The 21471-nt window shown below is 40.1% G+C and overlaps 1 protein-coding gene across 13 annotated transcripts in view; it reads right to left on the bottom strand.

Annotated features, from left to right (window-relative positions):
* Positions 1-21471, bottom strand: part of plekha6 (pleckstrin homology domain containing, family A member 6) — a 371706-nt gene that overhangs the window by 129629 nt on the left and 220606 nt on the right. For 2 of the 13 annotated variants that reach the window (XM_049569706.1, XM_049569882.1), the window contains one exon: positions 14952-15094. The exons of the other annotated variants lie outside the window; for them this stretch is intronic. The gene's annotated coding sequence lies outside the window, so the exon portion shown is untranslated. Of the gene's footprint in view, positions 1-14951; positions 15095-21471 lie in introns of those variants that run through there. 13 annotated transcript variants of the gene reach the window in all.

Genomic DNA, 21471 nt, shown 5'->3' with positions numbered 1-21471 from the left:
GAGCCGTTTCATTACGATTACCTTAAGTGTTGGTAGATTCGCGCACTAGAAAAAAACGTGCGGCTGATTTGACCAAGCAAAAGCGAACCACGGCTGTCTTGACCGCAGTGTTTTAACGTTAGGTGTAATTTGTTTGTCCTTCCTTCCCTCTCTCCCCACTACAGTACTGCCCTCTGCAAAACGTTCATTTTTACCTAATTACATCTAATGTCGTCAAGGGTAATTAAAGTAATCATATGGAATATAAATGGCATCCAGAATCCTGTCAAAAGGTTCAAAGTTCTGTCTCATTTAAAATCTATGGAGTGTGACATAGTAATGCTACAAGAAACACACTTAACCAAGGAAGAGACTCTGAAGTTAAAACAGCGCTGGGTAGGACAAATATTTTACTCTTCTGGCACAAAAACTTCCAGAGGATTCTGTATTTTGATTTCAAAGAGGATTTTATTTACAGCCTTAGAAGTGATCTCTGATAAAGAGGGGCGATGGGCAATAGTTTCAGGTGATCTGCAAAATAATAAAATAACTTTAGTTCATCTGTATGCCCCGAATTTGGCACAAGCCAACTTTGTGACATTTTAAACATTTAGCTGGCACAGTTCAAAAACACACCATTATTGGTGACTGGCAATTTCAATTTAGTAAATGATGCTTAAGTAGACTGTTCTGGCCCCCCTTTACCAGCAGATAAGTCTCTCTCAAGAGCCTTCAACGAACTACTAGAGATACAGTCATTAACTGATGTATGGCGTTTGATAAACATTCAATCAAGAGAGCACATTTTACTCAAGGGCACATAACTCCTATTCCAGATTTGACTATATTCTGCTGTCAGATGATTTACTGAACTCTGTTGTTGATACCACTATTCATAGTATTGTCATATCGGATCATGCTCCAGTGTCATTAAGTTTCTACCCATCTTCTAAATCTAAACCAAAATCTAAAAGATGGAACTTTAATAATTCATTGTTCAATGATGACAAACTTGTTAAATTAATACAACAGAATGTAAAAGAATTCATTGAATTAAATATAACTCCTGACATTCCCATACAGACAGTTTGGGAGGCCTTTAAGGCAACATGTAGGGGGTGGATCATTAGTTCATCATATAAGTACAAAGAGAAGATACAGAAGAAAAAGCAATTATTATCTAGACTTAAAGAGCTTGAGTTGATGCATATGGCAGATCCGAGTGATAATACTTTAAAACATGCAATTCTTTTGGCAAGGGCAGAGGTACAAGCATTAATGCATGAGGAATCTGCTTTCGCACTATACAAGTTGAGAAGGAAACACTATGAGAATGGCGAGAAGGCAGGGAAAATGCTCTCTTATCAATTAAAAAAACTTGAACAAAGGCATTCAATCTCTGCTTTACGAAACGACAATGGTGAGATCATAAGTGACCATGATATTATAAATGATATGTTTAAAAGATTTTTCTCAACACTGTATGAATCTGAATGTAAAGTAACACAGCAAGAGTTAGATAATTATTTCACGAATCTGCCCTTGCCAAAATTAGATGAGCAGCAAAGAAAAACACTTGATGCCCCAATCTCAGCAGTTGAAATTTTAAATGATATTAAGTGTCTGTCAAATGGTAAGGCACCTGGTGAAGATGGTTACACCACAGAATTTTTTAAATGTTTCTCGAAAGAGATCACACCACTGTTGGTGCTTTTATATAATGATATTATTCAGAAGCAATCTATGCCGCAATCAATGTGGACAGCCATAATATTATAGTTGCCCAAACCTGGGAAAGACCACCTAGATGTAAACAATTATAGGCCTTTGAGCTTACTTAATAATGATTATAAATTTTTTGCAAAGATACTAGCAAAAAGACTTGAAAAAACTGTGTCCACTTTAATCCACCTGGACCAGGTTGGTTTTATTCCAGGGCGATTACTATCCAACAATATGAGGAGGCTTATGCAGATTATGCAAGTTACCAGCTCTCTCCGACATCCAGTGATAGCAGTATCATTGGATGTGGAGAAAACATTTGACTGTATTGAATGGCAATACTTATTTTACACTCTCTCCAGATATGGTTTTGGATCTAGATGTTTACAGTGGATTAGAGCTCTGTATCATGAACCTGTTTCAGCAGTTAAGAGCAATAATATTATTTCAGCACCATTTCAGCTTTATCGCTCTACTAGACAAGGTTGTCCTCTTTCCCCACTATTATTTATCCTGGCACTAGTGCCTTTAGCTTGTGCAATAAGGATGGAAAGAAATATTACAGGTGTCCCAATTGGGGATTATGATTTTAAACTTAATATGTATGCAGATGATATTTTGTTGACTTTGTCCGAGCCATCATGCTCAATCCCAAAAGTATTACAAATTATAAAAACATTTGGCAGTCTGTCAGGCTATACAATAAATTGGAACAAAAGTGAAACTATCCCTTTAAATTAGTTTACACACATTGCTGATCTGGGACCAGCTCCTTTTATATGGAAAAGAGAAGGGATGAAATATTTGGGCATTAAGATCAGAACCCCTATCAGCAAAATTTTTGAAATAAATCCTCAACCTATGGTTCATTCCATAAAGGAAGACCTCAAAAGGTGGTCTAACCTACCTTTGTCTTTATGGGGCAGAGCAGAGGTGCTGAAAATGAACGTTCTTCCATTCCCTTGCATATAAACAAACCTTGGTTTGATAATATAAACAAAATGTTCTCAGATTTCTTGTGGAAGGGTAAAAAGCCCAGAATAAATAAGAGGAAACTGTCATTGCCAAGAAATAGAGGGGGCCTGGGTATCCCAGATGTGTATATGTATTATTTAGCATTTAATGCCAGATTCCCTCTAATGTGGGACTATCAACAAAATAGATCAAAAGGTAGCTGGGATTTGCTGGAGGAATTTATGATAAGAGAAAAAAACAAATCAATTTCATTATCATCACTGTGGTATCATCTTGTTCCACCAGAAATAGATAACTGTATTATTAGCTTGTCATGTGACATTGTTAAAAAGGTTCACAAAAAACTAGGAATAGCGAGGACTGCCTTAGCATCCTGTCCACTATGGTATAATTCAGTCTTCAAAGCAGCAGGGAACCCACTGTCTAACTCTGTATGGCAGCAACATAACATTAATGTAATCTCACAAATTGTAGAAAATTGGGTGATTTTGTCCTTTGAAGAGCTTGAAAAAAGATATAGTCTAAATGTCAACACTTTCTTACAGTATGCTCAGTTAACATCAATCCTCTCAAAACTCCCAAAAGAATATTTGCAGTACAATGTTGAGCTAGATGATAAATTAAGATTTTAGCTTCACACAGAGGTACAGTCTCCAGGCTGTATAAATTGTTAATGTGTTCTTCCTCAAACCCTAATGTCCACACTCAGTCACAGTGGGAACAGGATTTAGGGGTCTCTCTAAATCCAATAGGGTGGGAGAGAATATGGAGGGATCCTGCAGCTATTTCCAGATCTGTCAGATTCAGAATTATACAAATGAAAATTCATCATAGAGCATATATCACACCGACAAAAATGAAGAAAATAGACCCCAACTCCTCTGACCTCTGTTGGCGCGGGTGTGGTCAAGTAGGAACTTTAATTCACATGCTGTGGCACTGCCCTGCAATTAAATGTTTTTGGGAAGATGTGGTCCATTCATTGTCACTTGTCCTTAAGATAGAACTCTCTCCTTGTCCTCTCATTTGTTTGTTGGGTTATAGGGCTGCACAACTCAGGTCAAAGAAGGATAGGAAAATAGCAGGCCAAGGCTTCTTGGCTGCTAAGAGAATGATTTTGATGAACTGGAAGACACATAAGGCAGATTGTGTTGTCTATTGTGTTTCCGTTGTCTGTATATAAATAAAACCTCAAAAAAAAAAAGAAGTATTAGAGTATTCTTCCTGCAGTGATGAGTGAGGGTTTTGTAAGAAGAGTAGTATGTCACTGGCTTAAATATGAATTTTCTGATGTGCGTTTGGCATTTTGATTCCTGTGATATTAGTGTTTTGGCAAATGGCAGCAGTGAGTGGTTCAATGAAAATGGTGAATGGGCATGCTTACCTTGTCCCCCTGTGTAATGTGGAGCATTGTGATGTTAGTCCTTTGGTGATTACAGTGACTGAAGTAGAGTGTACAGAATTTTGACCCAGTTAATAAATGATTCTTATGACACATCTTGAAATACCCACCCATATACATGTGAAAAATAATACAAAAGGTATATATTTAAAAAAAGTAAAAAGAACATCATTCAGTTCAAAAACAATCCTATCAAAATCTACTAGGCATGTTCCTAGGTATTTTTCATGCTTCTATATACACAATGGTAAGGTGATTTGCTCAGTAGTTGAGTGGTAACATGGTTTCTTTTAATGCAAAGGTTAAGGTTCAAATCCCACCTCTGCAGTCCTGTACGTTATCTGAATCTTTGCATTCTCCAGGATAAGCTTTGAGACGTCTCATATAGTGGCACTATCTGTGTCTTAATCAATAGACATGGGATGCATTCCAGATCTTCAGCAAAATGAACATTTATCGTGTAAATGTCTACACTAAAGGTCATAAACTACATCAAATCATTTTGAAAGTAGATTCATACAACTCAACAGACCATCAGCATTAATAATTACCACAATGAATAACTTACAAGAAATCAAAGAGTTTTGCTTCTTGTCAGTTAAATCAGAAATGAGCAGCCATATGCTCAAAAATCTGCTTGTATCCTGATTATAGATGCTTTCGGCTAAGTAGTTATTAATAAATGGTCTGTGAAAATAATATTTTTTTCCAGCAGATGTCTTAGTTACAACATGATTGAGCTAGCAAAGCAGTTTTGTGTTGCGGTGTGTGGTATTTATTCAGTTTTGGGAAATCACAATGTCTAGAAAGCATCAGTGGCCGCAGCAGCAGCAAAGCTAACATCAGGACGTCATCTGTTAAAAGCCTCCCGTTGTCGGATACGACATGAAACTACTCTAGTTAGCTCAATCATATTGTAACTAAGACATCCGCTGAAAAAAAAATATTTTTTTCACAGTCCGTTTAGATTTAATGAGTCATTACAGACACCGCTAACGGGGCTAACAGCTAACGGTTAGCCCCGCTAATCTACGTTAGTCATGTTATTAATTTCAAAACGTGCACACAGAAATAGTAATGTTTGTTCAATCACTGTGTTTATAGACTTTACAAACACCAGATTAGTCTAAATGGTGATATAGTGATGTGAAAAATGTGAGAGATTCATATATATATATATGTAGCTAAACTCTGCTGGTTTTCTACCCGGAAGTATTCGTAAACAACAAGGTGATTCCCTCCAAAGGGACAATAACAGCTCAAAGTACACGTCAAATAAAATTTCTCCAAACATGTTTTTTGTTATTTTAGGTAGTTATTATCACGCTAATGTATGTTCAAGTGTCCATTTCCCCTAATAAGTTGGTTTTAATTCGTTATTTGATTCTAAAAACACAGTCTGACCATCTTGACCTTTTATTTTGGTACTTAAGGTGACCGGCAGTGTGAATTTGTATAATATAATACTTAGTTTCACCCAGAACATATCGATTTAACATTTAACATTTAACATTTAGATTTAGCATTTAGATTTAACATTTAGATTTAGATTTAACATTTAGATTCAGATTTAGATTTAGCATTTAGATTTAGATTTCATATTTAGATTTAGATTTAGCATTTAGGTTTAGATTTAATATTTAGATTTAACATGTAGATTTAACATTTAGATTTAGATTTAATATTTAGATTTAACACTTACCATTTAGGTGCCACATTTAATATTTAGATTTAACTGTTTAATATATTTCAAAGTTAACAAATATTGCTGTAAATGTGGTAAAAGGTGACATTGTGTGTGTGTGTGTGTGTGTGTGTGTGTGTGTGTGTAGGGGGAAGGAGAGCAGTGTTGCCATAAGACAGAGAGAGGAAATGATGTCAGTGATAAACACGAGTGCCTTCCTTCCACGGTGGAGCACTCTGACGCTCATGCATCATCATGTGAGGTGATGCAATTGGCTGAAATGGCTGTATAGTAATAGGCTGCAGTAACCTAGCAACAGAGGTGGGGCTATGGAAAGAGTGTGTGTGTGTGTGTGTGTGTGTGCAGCTTCCCTCCTTCATTGTTCTTGATTTGTTCATTATTACAGGAGGGTAAAGATATATCAGCGTTATCTCTCACACTTTTCTTTGTTTCAGTCATACAAATAAAATTACTAGAATCGATGTAAAGACCAAACAAAAACAAAGTAACAGAAAGAGATGATCAGATTACAGCTATGAGAAAGTAAAGCCTAATGGGCTTACTCCAGCCACACTGCATGGTTCCACCATTGAAAACAAATATTCTTCCTAACCCCCTACTTCCAGCACCTTTGCTCAGACCAAACCTATCTTCAAACTCTACCTTTAGTTTGATTGCAATTACAAACCTGTAAAGTTTCATGAATCAGGAGCATAAAGTGAGGTGGCCAATTGCCCCTTTCTAACATCCTAATCCAGGATAAACCAGGATATGTGGCACATTTCTTAACTTCTACCACTCAATACCAACACATTATTATCATTACCAGTCCTCATTTTTGCTGCATTTAATCGTAGGTCACTGTTGATGTTGTTAGGTAGGAGTTAGCTGACATTTTTTCTAGCTAGGAAATGTTACAGGCGGTCAGTACCACTGGGTCCATGTCATTGGTCCGACAGCCCATTGGTCCGACGTCCCATTAGTCCGACGGTCCCGGCGGGCGTATTTCTGCCTTGATGGTGCGCCGCGACCGGTTCTGGGTCAGCTGGGAAAGGCTTGAGGCGAAGCAGGCTCACAGCTTGTGTGTTTGTCACTTTCTTTTTCATTTTAACCCACACCATGATCTTTTCCTAACCTTAACCAAGTGGTTTTTGTGCCTAAACCTAACCAGACCTTTACCACAGGGCATCATGATGATTTCGGAACGGACTTCGAAACAATGGGTTTAATATGGTCGGAACAATGGGATGTCGGACCAATGGGCAGTTCCCGTACCACTGTCCTCTGTTTGAATTGGAATGAGAGAAGCTAGCTGTTGTGTCATGTGCATGTGTTAATATCATACAGTCTATGGTTAATATTAAAGCCAAGGTGCTACTGACTAGCTAACTGACTGGATGCCCATTAACATTATAACTCCTATTGTGTGTATTTTTTATTATTATTTTGTAGATTTCAAGCACTTTATTTTTTTGAAGTGTATTTTTATTTATGTATGTGTTATATAATAATACAGACAAGAAGGAAAAAGGCAGAGACAAACATTGAAAAAGTCAATTACTGTTAATGTTACATGTTGTGCATTGCATTTCAAATAAAAGTCCAAAAAATAAATCCAAGGTCCATTTTTGGTATTTTTGGTACTCACTATAGGGGGCTGGTTTACTCCAGAAACACACATACTGTTTGTGTGTGTGTTGAGGAGCTGCTGTATCAAAATGAGTTATCCTCCCCCAGAAATTAGGGTTACGATATGTTTCTTTTATGATTCCAATCCATTCCTCTTTTGCTGTGGCTCAGCATTTAAATAACCTTTATTAGATTTGATGGTTTAGTCACAGACTTTCCCAAAAAGTGTTGTGCTTTTCTTTCACAAATGTGGGAATGAAATTGAGTTAAAATGTACAAAACAGTGAAATTTATCTGGCCGGGCAGCTCTCTAGGTGCTCAGCACCCCTAAACCTCTGATCCTAGAATCACCCCTGGTGGAGCCCTTTTAGTTTAAACAGACCGAGGCAGCCTTCCTCAATGGGAGGGGCTGTTGATGACTTGTGGGAGGAGCTGTTGATGACACCACATGTGCGAGCCACTGGCAGTGGATAAACAGGAAACAGCTGATAGCAGGAATTAGCGAGCAGCTAGTAGCAAGAGGGAAACGCAAACCTGACAGACACTGTAAAGATGAGCAACTGGGGAGACAAAGAACTGCGCGCCCTCCTTTTCTCGCAAACGAACAGGCTGTTAACCGTCAAATGACGGGAACAGTGAAGAATGGGCTGACTTACGAGAGAATTGCCGAAGGACTGACCAGCCGCGGCTTCCCTCCCATGTCACTGTTTACGTCACACACTGAGCTACACGTTTTGTTACTTGCTCATGCCCCCCATTGCCCCGAAAAAGGCGCATTCTGTATAAATAAAAGTAGGTAGGCAGCATTTTGGCACACTCCCCGATTTTGTTTTTATACTGCCAATGCTGAAAAAAGACTGATTGGGCTTTCCTGCAAATTTGCGCAGTTCCTATTTAAAATGAGCAACAGAGTGCAGATGTGGAAGACACGGGAATGCTGACCAATCAGAGCAGACTGGGCTTTTTCGGCAGAGGGGCTTAAAGTATGGATGGTAATCATAGCCTGTTTCCACCAAAGATTTTTGGTATGGTACCTTTGGAACCCGAAAGTACCCTTTAGACATGGTACCTAGACCCTTGCGTTTCCACTGAAAACTGTATCTTTAAATGTGGGCGGGGTTACTCATTATTCCTCATTATCGGTGACACAGAGGAAAGTCTGCACTCTGTTTATCATCCACAGAACAAGACTGCATGCTGACATTTTCAGAACAAAATAGCTCAAAACAAAACAGGCTGCAGTGAGAGTCTATCTCAATGGGATATTTATTAAAAATAGCAGGTTTGTGCATTTAGTCCTTCTCAGGCATGCTCTGGAGTTTAGTGTTGTGTTGGTCGGACGCTACGTGACCCTTTTCTTTTTTTCCGGGATGAGGATTAGAATATATGCAGTTCACATAACCTGGCCGAAATTAATAGATATAAATGCTTGAAGATCCACTCAATACTTAAAGTGTCCATCATATGAAAACTAAAGTAATGGTAAAAGTAACATTACACGTTAATGTTCCACCTTAAAAATCCCAGCAGTCGGCCTGGTGAATTAAGTGTTTGTTTGTTTTTTCAACTCCAGCTGCTGCAAAAGGCAGTAAAACATTCCTTCATTGCATATTTACAGTTTATTAATTAAACTGTCCATGACATGAACAGTGGCTTCTCCCTCATAACCAGGCACAACTCAGCCCTGAGCAGAGTGACCGTCCGCTACTGACCAATCAACGGACTGCAGTGTTCACAGCTCCACCATTTAGTACCAGATCTGTGTGCTAGGTACCCCAGCAGAGGGGTTACCAAAATGGTAACAGTTAGGAATGGTTCCATCAGTACCATCCACAACTTTTCGCAGTGGAAATGGAAAAAAAGCATACTGAACTGAACCATATCGTACCGTACTGCTTGGTGGAAATGGGGCTTAAGTCTCCTGCAGCTTTACCATTTAACATTGATTAAACATTGATGTGCTTCATTGAAATTCACCTTCTGTTTGAGAAGGCGCAGCTCAGTCCAGTCGCCTCTGTGTCAGCTTTGCTATAACATTTATGCAAATTTATGCTCTATGTCTATTTGAATTATATTTTTGAGTGTTTGATTTCATCAGGACTTGGGAAATCAACAAACCAATCTCATCCTGCTGACTTTGCAACCTGGCCGGACAAAGTTTTTTTGATTTATTTATTTATTTATTCATTTATTTTAATGTTTTCCAATTTCAAAACATTGACCATGTGTCTCTTTTTCTACATACCAATCTGAAAGACGGCTCTGGCAAAAAAAGGAGGAGGTGTGTGTTTTATGGTGAATAAGGACTGGTGTTACACTAGGAATATTAAAACACTATACTGTTTCAGCTCACCTGATTTGGAATTAAATACTTCAGACCACACTTTCTACCATGAGACTTCACATCACTCATTATCACAGCAGTCTGCATTCCACCACAACAGAGTACAGAGGCTGCCTTTTTGGATCTCTGCAAAGACATGAACAGTTCACAGACTGGCAACTCTGATGCTGGGCTCATTGTTGCTGGAGACTTAAGCTTCATTTCCTCCAAGCCTAGCATTGTACTGGTGTGCTCTGGCACCATGATACCCCTGCCCTTGCCTGACAAGGACTTAATGCACAAATCTGCTATTTTGTATATCTCATAGAGAGAGACTCTCTCCAGTCTGTTCATCTTTGTTCTGAAAATGTCAGGATTCAACCCCATTCTGTGGACAATAAAAGACGTGTAGATGTTACTTTGTATCACCGGTGAAGAGGAGATACAGTGAGTGCTGGATGGAGCAGTCAGTGACAAAAACCCCACCCACATTTAGGAGTGCCATCTGTGGTGAAAACCTTACACCAGTCCAGGGTCTAGGCACATTCACAGGGGTAACTTTTGATTCAAGAAGTACTATACCAAAAGTTTTTGGTGGAGGTGCAGCTATAAACCAACATGTGCAATGCTCTAAAAGGGGAATAAACACTCTGGATCAGTGCCAGACACAACTCAGAGATGGCTTTAGAGCAACAAATGGTCAAGCCAATCAGAGGCTGCCCTGCAGTCTGCACTATATGATGCAGTCTGATGCACGTTTCAGGACACCACCATCAAAGTTGCTGATGACATCAATGTATTTACTGAGTCTATGGCAGGTTTAATTTACAAAGCAACAAAAGTAACTGTACCCAAAGCCACAGTTAAATATTTCCACAACCACGAGTTAAACACACAAACTGCACCGTACAAGTTAGGACTGCAATCTGAAAACCTGGACAATTACAAAGAATTAGCCTACAATGTAAGAGGAGCAGTAAAAAGGGCAAAAATGGACTACATGAAGAGCTGCAATTCCACAAGGGCAATCCCTAAAGCATGTGGCAAGGTTTAGGGAATATGACAAATTACAAGCCAACACCCCCCTACTTTTTAAATGCTGATGTGGGAATAGCAACTGAGTTCAATAACATTTACGGCCACTTTGATCCCCACTGCAGCCAACAAATAAAAACAGCTGAAACAGAGATTAATGGATCGGTGGATACACCTCTGACACCTAGAAACATCAGAAAGGGATTTCTGAACACCAACACAACAGCAGGACCAGACAGGTCCTCAAACTATCACCAACTAGCACCAGAGTTTACAACAATATAAAACCGGTCACTGGCTCAGTCGTCATACCCATGTGTTTTAAGAAGTCCACCATCATTTCTGTGCCCAAGAAAACAAAAACAACCTGCCTGAATGATGACAAACCAGTGGCTCTTAACTCTGTAGTGATAAGGTGCTTTGAACAACAGGTTAAAGATTAAATCTGCTCCTCACTAACCAGCACACCGGGCCTACTACAGTTTGCCTACCGTCCCAACCGATCTACAGAAGACACCACCATCCTCCACAACACCCTATCATGCTGTTCATTGCCTAAAGTTCAGTGTTTAACATTATAGTTCCCTCCAGGCTGGTTCCAAAGCTCAATGAGCTGGGATTCAACATCTCACTGTGCATGTGGATCCTTGTCTTCCTGACAGGCAATCCCCAGGTGGTGAGAGTGGTATCAACAATGATCCAGAGTGGCTGGATTACATCTTATTCTTGTCCCTGAACTGCTGGAGACATCTACAGATACTGAACAAATTGGACTAAATATCTGTTTGATTCTGTGTGTTTTTTTTTCTTCAAATATACAAGAAATATCAAACTTTACTCCAGATAGCCATGACACTTCCATTAACTTCAAACAAAAGACATTTCACAACAGGAACACTGACTTTGATCCTGGTTTAGTTTCTCAGTTCACCTTGAGTATTCCACAGCCCTGTGTTTGCAAGAGAATCAGCAAGTGGACACTGATGAATGTCACTACATATCACACATACACACCCATAGGTGTAACCCTTTGACTCTGGTTGTGAGTCACACATTCTCACACTCACACACGCATGCATTCACGCACACACACACACACACACACACACTGCAGGCATAATTCTGATACTGTGCCATTTAACTTACTGCAGAAACAAAAGTAATTGAACTTTTCACTGAAGGCATGAATCACGATTAGTAATGGTTACATTAAGAACCTGGGTTACAACTATAGACAAGTGTTTGGGTTTGTTCTGAAGACTGAGACAACAAAACCTAACCTTCAGTTGGAGATACTGTAAGGTGATTACCCTCCTTACTGAATGTCTCCTAGCTACAGCCACACCTCTACAGAGCTACATAATAAGGCTGCAGGTACAACAGGTTTCAACAGCTCTCTGACTGTGTTGTTGATTGAAAGCAACACTACTAAAGAGTAGAGATCTCTGATATATGTGAACAACTCAGTTAGCTGAATGGGACTGTTTACAATTTGAAACTGTGCAACTCAGAAAATAACATTAAAAGGAAATCTTGAATGTTGTCAGAGCCACTTATCCTGCAAAGATAAAGAGCCAGTCAGACTGAGCTGCATGAAGGACAAAAGACAAAGACATATGCAGTTATAAAGTTATGTTTAGATCTGACTGCAATTTTCTGTAAGGACAGAGTTTGCTCTTCAGTACGAAATTTTTTGTCAACTGGTTTTTTGCTTCTTAGTCATGCCAGTGACATGGCTGTGAATGGAAATGCTGGTCTACTCCTTGGCCCAGACTGGAATGTCTCAACAACAACCAATAGACTTAAAGTGGTTTTAGGGGTGTAACATTTGTATTCTCCCGTGTTGTCAGGTACATACGGGCGTCACGGTTCGGTGCACGCAAGCATACGACGAATATGTCTGAGTGAGTATTAAAACAAGTCGAGTCCTCACTTCAGTCCAGGAATTTGTTATTTACGTGACAACGCCTGAAAGCAACACAAGCTCCGCTCCAATTGACTGTGTGTCCAGCGCTGTGCTGCGCTGCTGTGCGAGCAGCGTCTTACACTGTCCATAGCAATAACTATGCCAGGTAACAAACTGCGTCAGACTCTTCTGTCAGGAAAATGCGGCCCAAGCCACCCTCTAGTGTGCTCACCTGTAAGTGCGCACACATGTCTGTGTGTTTGTGTGCGCACTGGGGCGGAACTCCGACATGCGAGATACAGAGAGCAGAGGAGGATTGTAAACTCGCACCGTGTAGAGACAGAAATGACATGCCATTGTGTAAATAAGATAAATTACATAAGGCTATTAAGTTTTTTTAATAAAAGGACAGGGTATAGACCTGTTCTATAGGAAAGGTAACCTTAAATGACTTATGTTGTGATCTGGCGCTACATACAAAATAAAATTTAATAAAATTAACTTGTGTGTTTCAGTGTTTCCCCTACCATCAAACATGTTAACGCATATAAGACGGCAACACCCCGATATGTCTATCACTGGTGGGAGGAAAAAAACAACTTGTGTGCAACAACTTATCCCCTTAAGCAGCCTGTTGACATGAACAGAGACAGGGCCAGAAACATCACCGAAGCAACTGGCATATACATATCCACATCTATGCACCCATATGCTGTAGTAGAGGAGCCGGCTTCAAGTATTTACTGAAAGCACTTGAGCCAGTCTATGGTCCCTGCCAAGGGACAAGCTTGCAGGAGCAGTGGTGTTTTATTCTGTTTATTTTTTACTTTTATAACAGGAGATGGTTTTTAGTTTTAAAGTTAACTGGTGTCTGTTCAAAATAAATGAAAAAAAGCTAGTGTAATACATGTGTGACTTTTTGTTGCTTTTTCCCCGTTGTACCGAACCGTATCGAACCATGACCCCCACACCAAGGTACATACCGAACCGTGACTTGTGTGTACCGTTACACCCGTAGTACATTATAGTTACTAGAGGATGAATCATACTGACTTTGGTGATCACCTGACTTTTCCTGCAATGTCAAAGTTTCAAGCAAGTCACAGACTCCCAGAATAGAAAAACACCTTAGCAATCCTCTGATATTTCCTCTTGCATTAACAAACAATTTTGTTTGAAATGTCCCAACAACTGTTGGATAGATTGCTATGAAATCTGTGCTGAAAAAAAAAAGTTATTTCACAGAAATTTGTGAAAGTGTAAATCACCTTAATTGAAAAAAAAAATCATTATGGGAAATTCTACATTTATCTAAAAAAAAGATTATTACATTATATCTACTACTACTAGTACTAGTACTAGTACTACTACTAGTAGTTCTATGTAAAAATACACATCCTATTGCTGAATGTAAAATGAAAGCACCTTTCTGTTTGTTTTTTTGTTTTTTGTTTGTTTTACAATAAAACTTTGAATTTAATGAAAAAAAAAAAGAATTTTAAAAATTGTAAAAGGCAGGGTAAAAAATGATCTGGCAGCAACAGTTGCCAAACATGTACTGTCCAATGACAGTGAAAACTCTTTACTAGAATTATGTTTTAAAGACAGGCATTCACTGTATATTCTCTGCATTTATACAGTTCAATTGTTGTATGAATAATAGAAAAAAAGAAAAAATTAATAAAGAAACTCTAGAGGGAATAAAAAATAAAATATACAAGAAAAAATAAATAAGAAAAATATTGCAGAGATATCTTAGGATAACGTTATTCAAAACCTTAGTTTTATGGCGCAATACTGGATAAATTTATGGGACTATCCAATCCATCCAGAATTCCCCATCAAAACATAATGTAAAATTACACTGAAAGTAACCTGCTTTAAAGCCCATTAACAATATCTTGACAGCTTTACGCTTTTATTTTATGTGTTTATTTAAATTCATTTACTGTAAATTAGTGTTAAATATTGGTTTTATACAATACAAAACAAACAAACAAAAATAAGGTAATCAGATAAAAGCTTACAGAACAATGTTTTTAATGGTCATTACTTCATATAAACATTATTTGATAGTAGTGCCTTGTGTGGGTTAATCTTTTAAAAAGATTAATCCACACAAGGCACCTGGAACTAATGGCACCCCTGGATGAGCTTTCAAGGTGTGTGTGTATTAACTGGCAGACATCTTCACAGAAATTTTCAACCTCTCACTGATCTACATTATAGTCCTGACACATGTCCCCAAAAAGTCCAAAGCCCTCTGTCTAAATGACAACTGCCAAGTAGCACTCACCTCCACATCATGAAGTGCTTTAAGTCAAACTCTTCATCGCCTCTTCCCTCCTTGACTCACTGGACGCACTTCAATTTGCATACAGACCAAACAGATCCACAGATGACGCCATCATCCTCGCCCTCCACACTGCCCTCTCCCACCTGGACCAGAGGAACATGTATGTGAGAAGGCTGTCCATTGACTATAGTTTAGCATTCAACACCATTGTGCCCTCCAAGCTTGTGTTCAAGCTAAGAGACCTGAGACTCAACACCTTCTGTGACTGGATCTTAAGCTTCCTGACAAGCAGACCCTAGGCAATGCTGATAGGCACCACCACATCCTCCACCCTGACTCTCATCACTGGTGCCCCCCATTGTGGTGTGCTCAGCCCTCTCCTGCATTCCCTGTTCACGCACAACTGCATGGCCACACAGTTCCAACAACATTAAGTTTGCTGACAACACGACCGCCTGATCACCAACGGCAACAAGATGTACTACAGAGACGATAGATGCCTGACATCTTGGTGCCAAGACAACAACCTCCATCTCAAATTCAGCACAACTAAGGAGCTAGTTGTGGACTACAAGAAGAGACAGGAGGAAGGACACACCCTCATCTTCATCAACAGGACCACAGTGGAAAGAGTCGACAGCTTCAAGTTCCATTGGCTTCACATCAGTGAGGACCTGACCTTAACTCACCACAGTAAGACCATCACCAAGTCTGCAAGACAGCGGCTCTTCTTCCTTCATGGGCTGGGGAGGTTCAATATAGACTACAGGATACTCTGAAACTTCTGTGGGTGCACCATCGAGTGAATCCTGACTGGCTGCATTGCTGCCTGGTATGGCAGTTGCACTGCCCTGAACCAACCAAACGCGAATTCACAAATTCGCGCAACAAGATTACATACAAAGTCAATGCAAAGACGCGATTAGACGCGAATTCGCACCGGGTGGCGCGATGGACGTGTCTAGCGTGACACGATGAACGCGATGGACGCAATAGAGGCATCTAGCGCGTCGCGATAGACGCGAAAATCGCGTCCAACGCCTCATCGCTCGAGTTGAAAACATTAAACTTTGAGGCGAATTCGCGTGACGTTGTGCCGCGAAAGCCAAACAACATTGAGATTCTCCCGACGTCACTGGCGTGTGTCAACAATGTCCAGTTGTTGACACAGCAATAAACTGCTACTCACCGGAGACAGATGGACAGGCGCTCCGCAGCTGAAATGGAGCGCCTGTAGTTGGAGTCCTGCCGGGAGATCCTGGCGCCAACCCTCGCCAACAGGTCCTCAAACTGGGCCCCAGTCAGCCTGAAGTACCGCTGAAAGCGGCTATCATCCAGTTCCTGGAGGAGGTGGTGAAACTCGCCAAGCTGAATGCGCTTCTGCAGGACAGGGTAAACCCAAAAACAATGGCGTTTGGCCCTCCGACACATCTGGGACTTCCAGAGCAGGTACAAAGCAGCGATGGTGGTTATCTCAGCCATGGTCGTCAGTGGCTACCCGGAGCTATATGATACTACGTGTCTACTCTACAGAGACCGCAACAAAAAGGAGCAGGCTTGGGTGAAAGACGCCGAGGAGACTAGTCTACTTGGTAAGTTCTATAAATATGTGTCTTTAATTAGTTTGCAGAATGGTTGTACTATGAACGTTAGCACTAGCTTAGCTCCTGTTAGCACAGCCGGCTTCCCCGCGACTTGCGCGAATGACGCGATAACGCGAATTAACAAAATGGTCAGGCGTCCAAACTTGCGCGTTACAGGCGGAGCGATTAAATCACGTTCATCGCATTTGGTGGGAACACAGCATAAGGCATTACAAAGGGGTTGTGCACCACGCTCACGACCAGCGAAAGCATGTGAACACACATGAACGCGGCACCCATGTCTCACCGTCTCGCACAAGCGTGCACACGTGAGGGTGGTGTACATAGAGGCAGTTAGAGCTGCAGGCTACAATGAGGCTAAAAGCAGAGTTCAAGTAATGTTTTTCCAAACAACTTTTTATATCGGGGCTTCAGGACACTTGGATCACTACGGACGAGCAGTATGGAGATATTTTGTGGTTTCAATTATGTGTTTTTGGACGTTTTAATCTGGGGCGCCGTAAGCCTCCATTAGGTGGAGTTCTGTTGCTAACCCCTCTCCCCTTGGATCTCCGCAAGTGTTGTGAAGACTCTAAAACTTTACCTGAGCCTCCCTTGGCATATGGGTGAGTAGATAATGGCTGAATTTTATTTTTGGGTGCACTATCCCTTTAAGGAGAAAAACATTACAAAAAGGGAGAAATGCAAAAAAAAAACAAGAAGAGCTAAATTTACATTATTGAGAAAAATACAATAAAGATAAATGACAACAAGAAGCACGTGGAACAGAAAAGGTAACCAGTCAGTGAAAACTAATTCGGTAAAGACCAAGAAATACAGTAAACACAATGCAAAAATGTTGTTGTTTTTTTATCTATTGCCAAGCAATAATATGGCTGTATATGGAACCCTATATTTTTAAATCATAAAGGAGAGCTATAAAAAATATACTCCTTGGTTTACACAGTGGCTCAGGAAAGTGTTGGCTAATCAATGCACATGACTGTGCTATGTTGTGAAAACCACTGCATTGAACATTTGCTCTGTTTTCATCATGATCTTTTAGACTAATTTAGTCTTTTGACGGCTAAGTATTATGCTACAAACTCTGTTAAGAGACCAACCCAGGATGGAGGAACAAGTGTCTCAAAAAGATAGTGGATATCCTTCATGGCTTTGAAAGTTGTGCTTGGATATAATTACCAGACTATGGTTTTCTGACTCAGGAAATGGTGTGTAATGTCCATTAATAAGGTAATTTTCTCTTATTTTGACCTTTACAGTTAACATGAGGTTTCACATTTAGAATTTATTAGAGCTAGTGTTATTGTCTGTCTGAAAAAGGTCACATTCTACATGTCACAGCCACCACATGATTCCATCTGGCCTGTAGCCGACAGCTGGCTCAGTTATCTTTTTGGTATCTGGCAGCAATTCTTTTGCGCACCAATCCTATGTGTGCATTAAGGCCGCTAAGTGAATTTAGCAAGTGTCAGTGACGTTAAGCATTAAAACTCCACTAAAAGCTCTGTATTTTTCAGTTATGCCATACAGACATTTATGAGCTTAATGAATGGACAAATGAGTGAATTATCTTTATTTACCGGGAGAGTTATTTTTGGCAGAGGTTCATTTTATGTATAGTTAAATTTAAAACCAATACCTCGGCTAAATGGACTTAAAACATCCCTCTTCAACATGATCTTGTTTACCTACATTGAATAAGAGTGAGTTTATGTTTCTAGTAAAGCAACACATTAACAATCAGTGTGGTATGCCTTGATAAACCTTACAGTACAGGTGTCAATATGTAAATGAATGAAAAATGTATCCCCAAAAAAGAAATCTCATAAAAAGCCCAGTCCATATTGTATGTTCAGTCAGATACCAGAGGGATCACAGGCTGTCGCCTGCTTTGTCTCTGTGTCATCCCTGGGTCATTGTGAACTGACGTTTGTTGTAAACATAAGTGGTTGGACAGGAATCACCAGACATCTTTGAAGGAGGCGTGCTGGTACAGGACAAGACAGTCTGAGACCCACCTCTATGACGCCCTGAGGGGACTCACCTAATCAGCCAAAACATGAGGAGCTCAATTCAGAAGACACTCTGCCTCCATTGGCCAGCATTCACAACATGTTTGAACCCCTTTGAACCATGTCACTTAACATTAATCCTCTGCCTGTTTGAATGAAATAACATCCCTACAGAACACCATACAGACACTCACAAGACACATGGAGAGCTTCCAAGAAAAATGCTTCCACATGAAAGTGAGAATGAGAAGATCAAATCTTTGCATACTGAACATGGCAGTAGAACCTGGCCTCAGTCTGTTTCAAAGCTGATCAAAGACACTCTGAACATAGATAAAGAAGTTCTGATTAACATTTGAATAGCTCTATGATGTAAGGGTTAATGCCCGACGAAGTGTCCATTATCAGGAATTAATGGACGACGCGGAGGCGTGAACCGTCCGACGCTTCCGCGAAGTCCATTCATTCCTGATAATGGACACCTCGAAGGGCATTAACCCGCTTATACCATGGCAACTTACCAAAGAAATGAATATTAAATCAATTATTTATGCTTTAATGTGTTTTACAGTTAAAATCATGAGTTTTTCCACAAGCCACAGCTGAGCGGACTATTTAATCTCTTTAGTTCACAGGCGTTGCCATGGAAACCCGCTGTGGCCGCAGCGTAGAGAGCATAGCGACCCTGATCAGTGAAGGGAAGTGAGATGATGGCTAAACGTTACCTGATATTATTCAGAAGATGATTATTTCAGAAAGCCAGTGCACTTCTTACCGCTTGTGTGTTACAGACTATGGTGGTCAGAGGATGATGTGCAAAAAAAAAAACTTGAGATATTAGTTTCATGATTCATTGGCGTTCATTTATAGGCCCAAGAAAATTTGTTTCAGATAATTAACATCCAAATAGTATAGTAGTCAAAATCGTTTTTAATTGCAACAAATAATTCATAAGCATAGTAGTCGAGATTAAATCATATGAACACATTAACAAATTAATGGTTGTTTCCTATTTAAAATTAAATGCTACATTACCATTAATAGTGAAATTTTAAAGTGATATGGATATGTCCATCATAGTGGCATTTGAACTGCCCATTTTGTTGTCTTCTTGGTGTTGGGCTCATCCTTCTCATCTTCTAAATTATTTAATTCTTACGGTGTCACCTCCTTGTGCCATTTCTCCCTTTGCTTTTCATTCTCTATCCTCTCTTCTCCTGCATCCCAGTCATCAAAATTATCAAATTGACCAAATAAATTAAATGAAACAATAAAATCACTCATGATGCCCGCTGTAATCTGTTGCCTCTGCTCCTAGTCTCCGTTGCTATGGTTACAAACTAGCAGTTGAGCCAGCGCAATAATTTAGAACCTGTCATCAGGCAATTTGACCGGAACGTCTTTTTAGCTGTCCTATAACACCTTTTAACTGACACCCTGCAGCCAATCGGAATTGAGTATTCACCCAGACCATGGTATAAGCATTAAGAAAATACTTCCCTGCATCCAAGCTGTTCCCTTATTCATTCAGTATTCCTAACCACCTTTCCTTTTCAGGTAATGTGTGTTAATGACAGAAAGAGTGAAAAAATTGAATTTCCCCTCAGGGGGATAAATAAAGTATGAAAGTAAGTAAGTATAATGGGCCTCATTCATCAATATCTTCTTAAGAATCTTCTTAGATTCTTTCTTAAGCTGTTCTTAAGAAGGTTCTTAAGAAAACTCTACGTCAGATTAATCAACATGTTCTTAAACCGCAGAAATGTTCGCAGCTGTGTTCTTAAATTGATGAATCCTATCTCCTCGTAAACTGAGAGTGTGTGCCAGGTGAGCCTAATTAACATAGGATTAGCATAGGTAACCGACCATCAATGCTCATAAAAGGATATGAGACTGCAGGGCCATGAGCAGACACAGATGTCATACAGAGTAAACAGCAACAACAAAATGCCCAAAGCAAAAAGTAAATCAATTGGAGCGCAGCAGGTAAAGAGAAAAAAAACTTTGGTAGTTCAGAGGTGGAGGCACTGCTGCAGTACAGGTTACACTAACACTAACAAAAAGGAAGCATGGGAGGCTGTCACACATGCAGTGAACGCAGTATCTGGAGGACGCACAACAGAGGAGGTGAAAAAGAAATGGTTTGATCTCAAATCCACACCAAAAAAAAACATTGCAAAATTCTGACAGGAGATGCCACGGACTGGAGGGGGAACAGCAGACACCCAAAACCTGTCTGAGTTGGACCAGCGCATCGGGGCCAACATCAGGGAGACAGCACTCTCAGGTAGGCTATGGGAAAAATCTAAATCACTATAATGTTTTTTTTATTTAATTAATAGTTTCATTTCGCCACACTACTTTTTAGGAGCACCATCGACTGAGTGTCTGTATACAGACCTGGGCCCCGAGGCAACACTTTTATCCCCTCCCTGTGCGACTACTTTTTTTCTGAAATAAAACCTTTATTAAAAACGTGTGTCCTACTAAAGGCAGGAGTTTACCATAGTGTGTAAGATCAAAATAAGTCTTAGTATTGGACTGAGGGTCACAACAAAATGGCTTGATTTATTATTTATTCACAGATGGAAGTCCCGCAGAGCCAACCTGCAACAGAACCAGAATCCTCCTGCAGCAGTACGTCCACGCTTACTCGGTCCCGTGCCTCTCCAGGCCTGATCTCGGAAGTGGTGTTGGACAATCAAGTCAGGATAGCTGACACGCTCGATAAGATTGTCTCAACACTTATCCAGTTCACTGAAAGAAATAAATGAGAATTGGGGCATCTGTGGCTTAATGGTAGAGCAGGCGCCCCATGTACAAGGCTGTTGCTGCAGTGGCCCGGGTTCGAATCCAGCCTGTGGCCCTTTGCTGCATGTCATCCCCTCTCTCTCTCCCCCT

Source organism: Epinephelus fuscoguttatus, linkage group LG1, assembly GCF_011397635.1.
Source record: "Epinephelus fuscoguttatus linkage group LG1, E.fuscoguttatus.final_Chr_v1".
Taxonomy (NCBI): domain Eukaryota; kingdom Metazoa; phylum Chordata; class Actinopteri; order Perciformes; family Serranidae; genus Epinephelus; species Epinephelus fuscoguttatus.
This window is presented reverse-complemented; position numbering and strand designations above follow the sequence as displayed.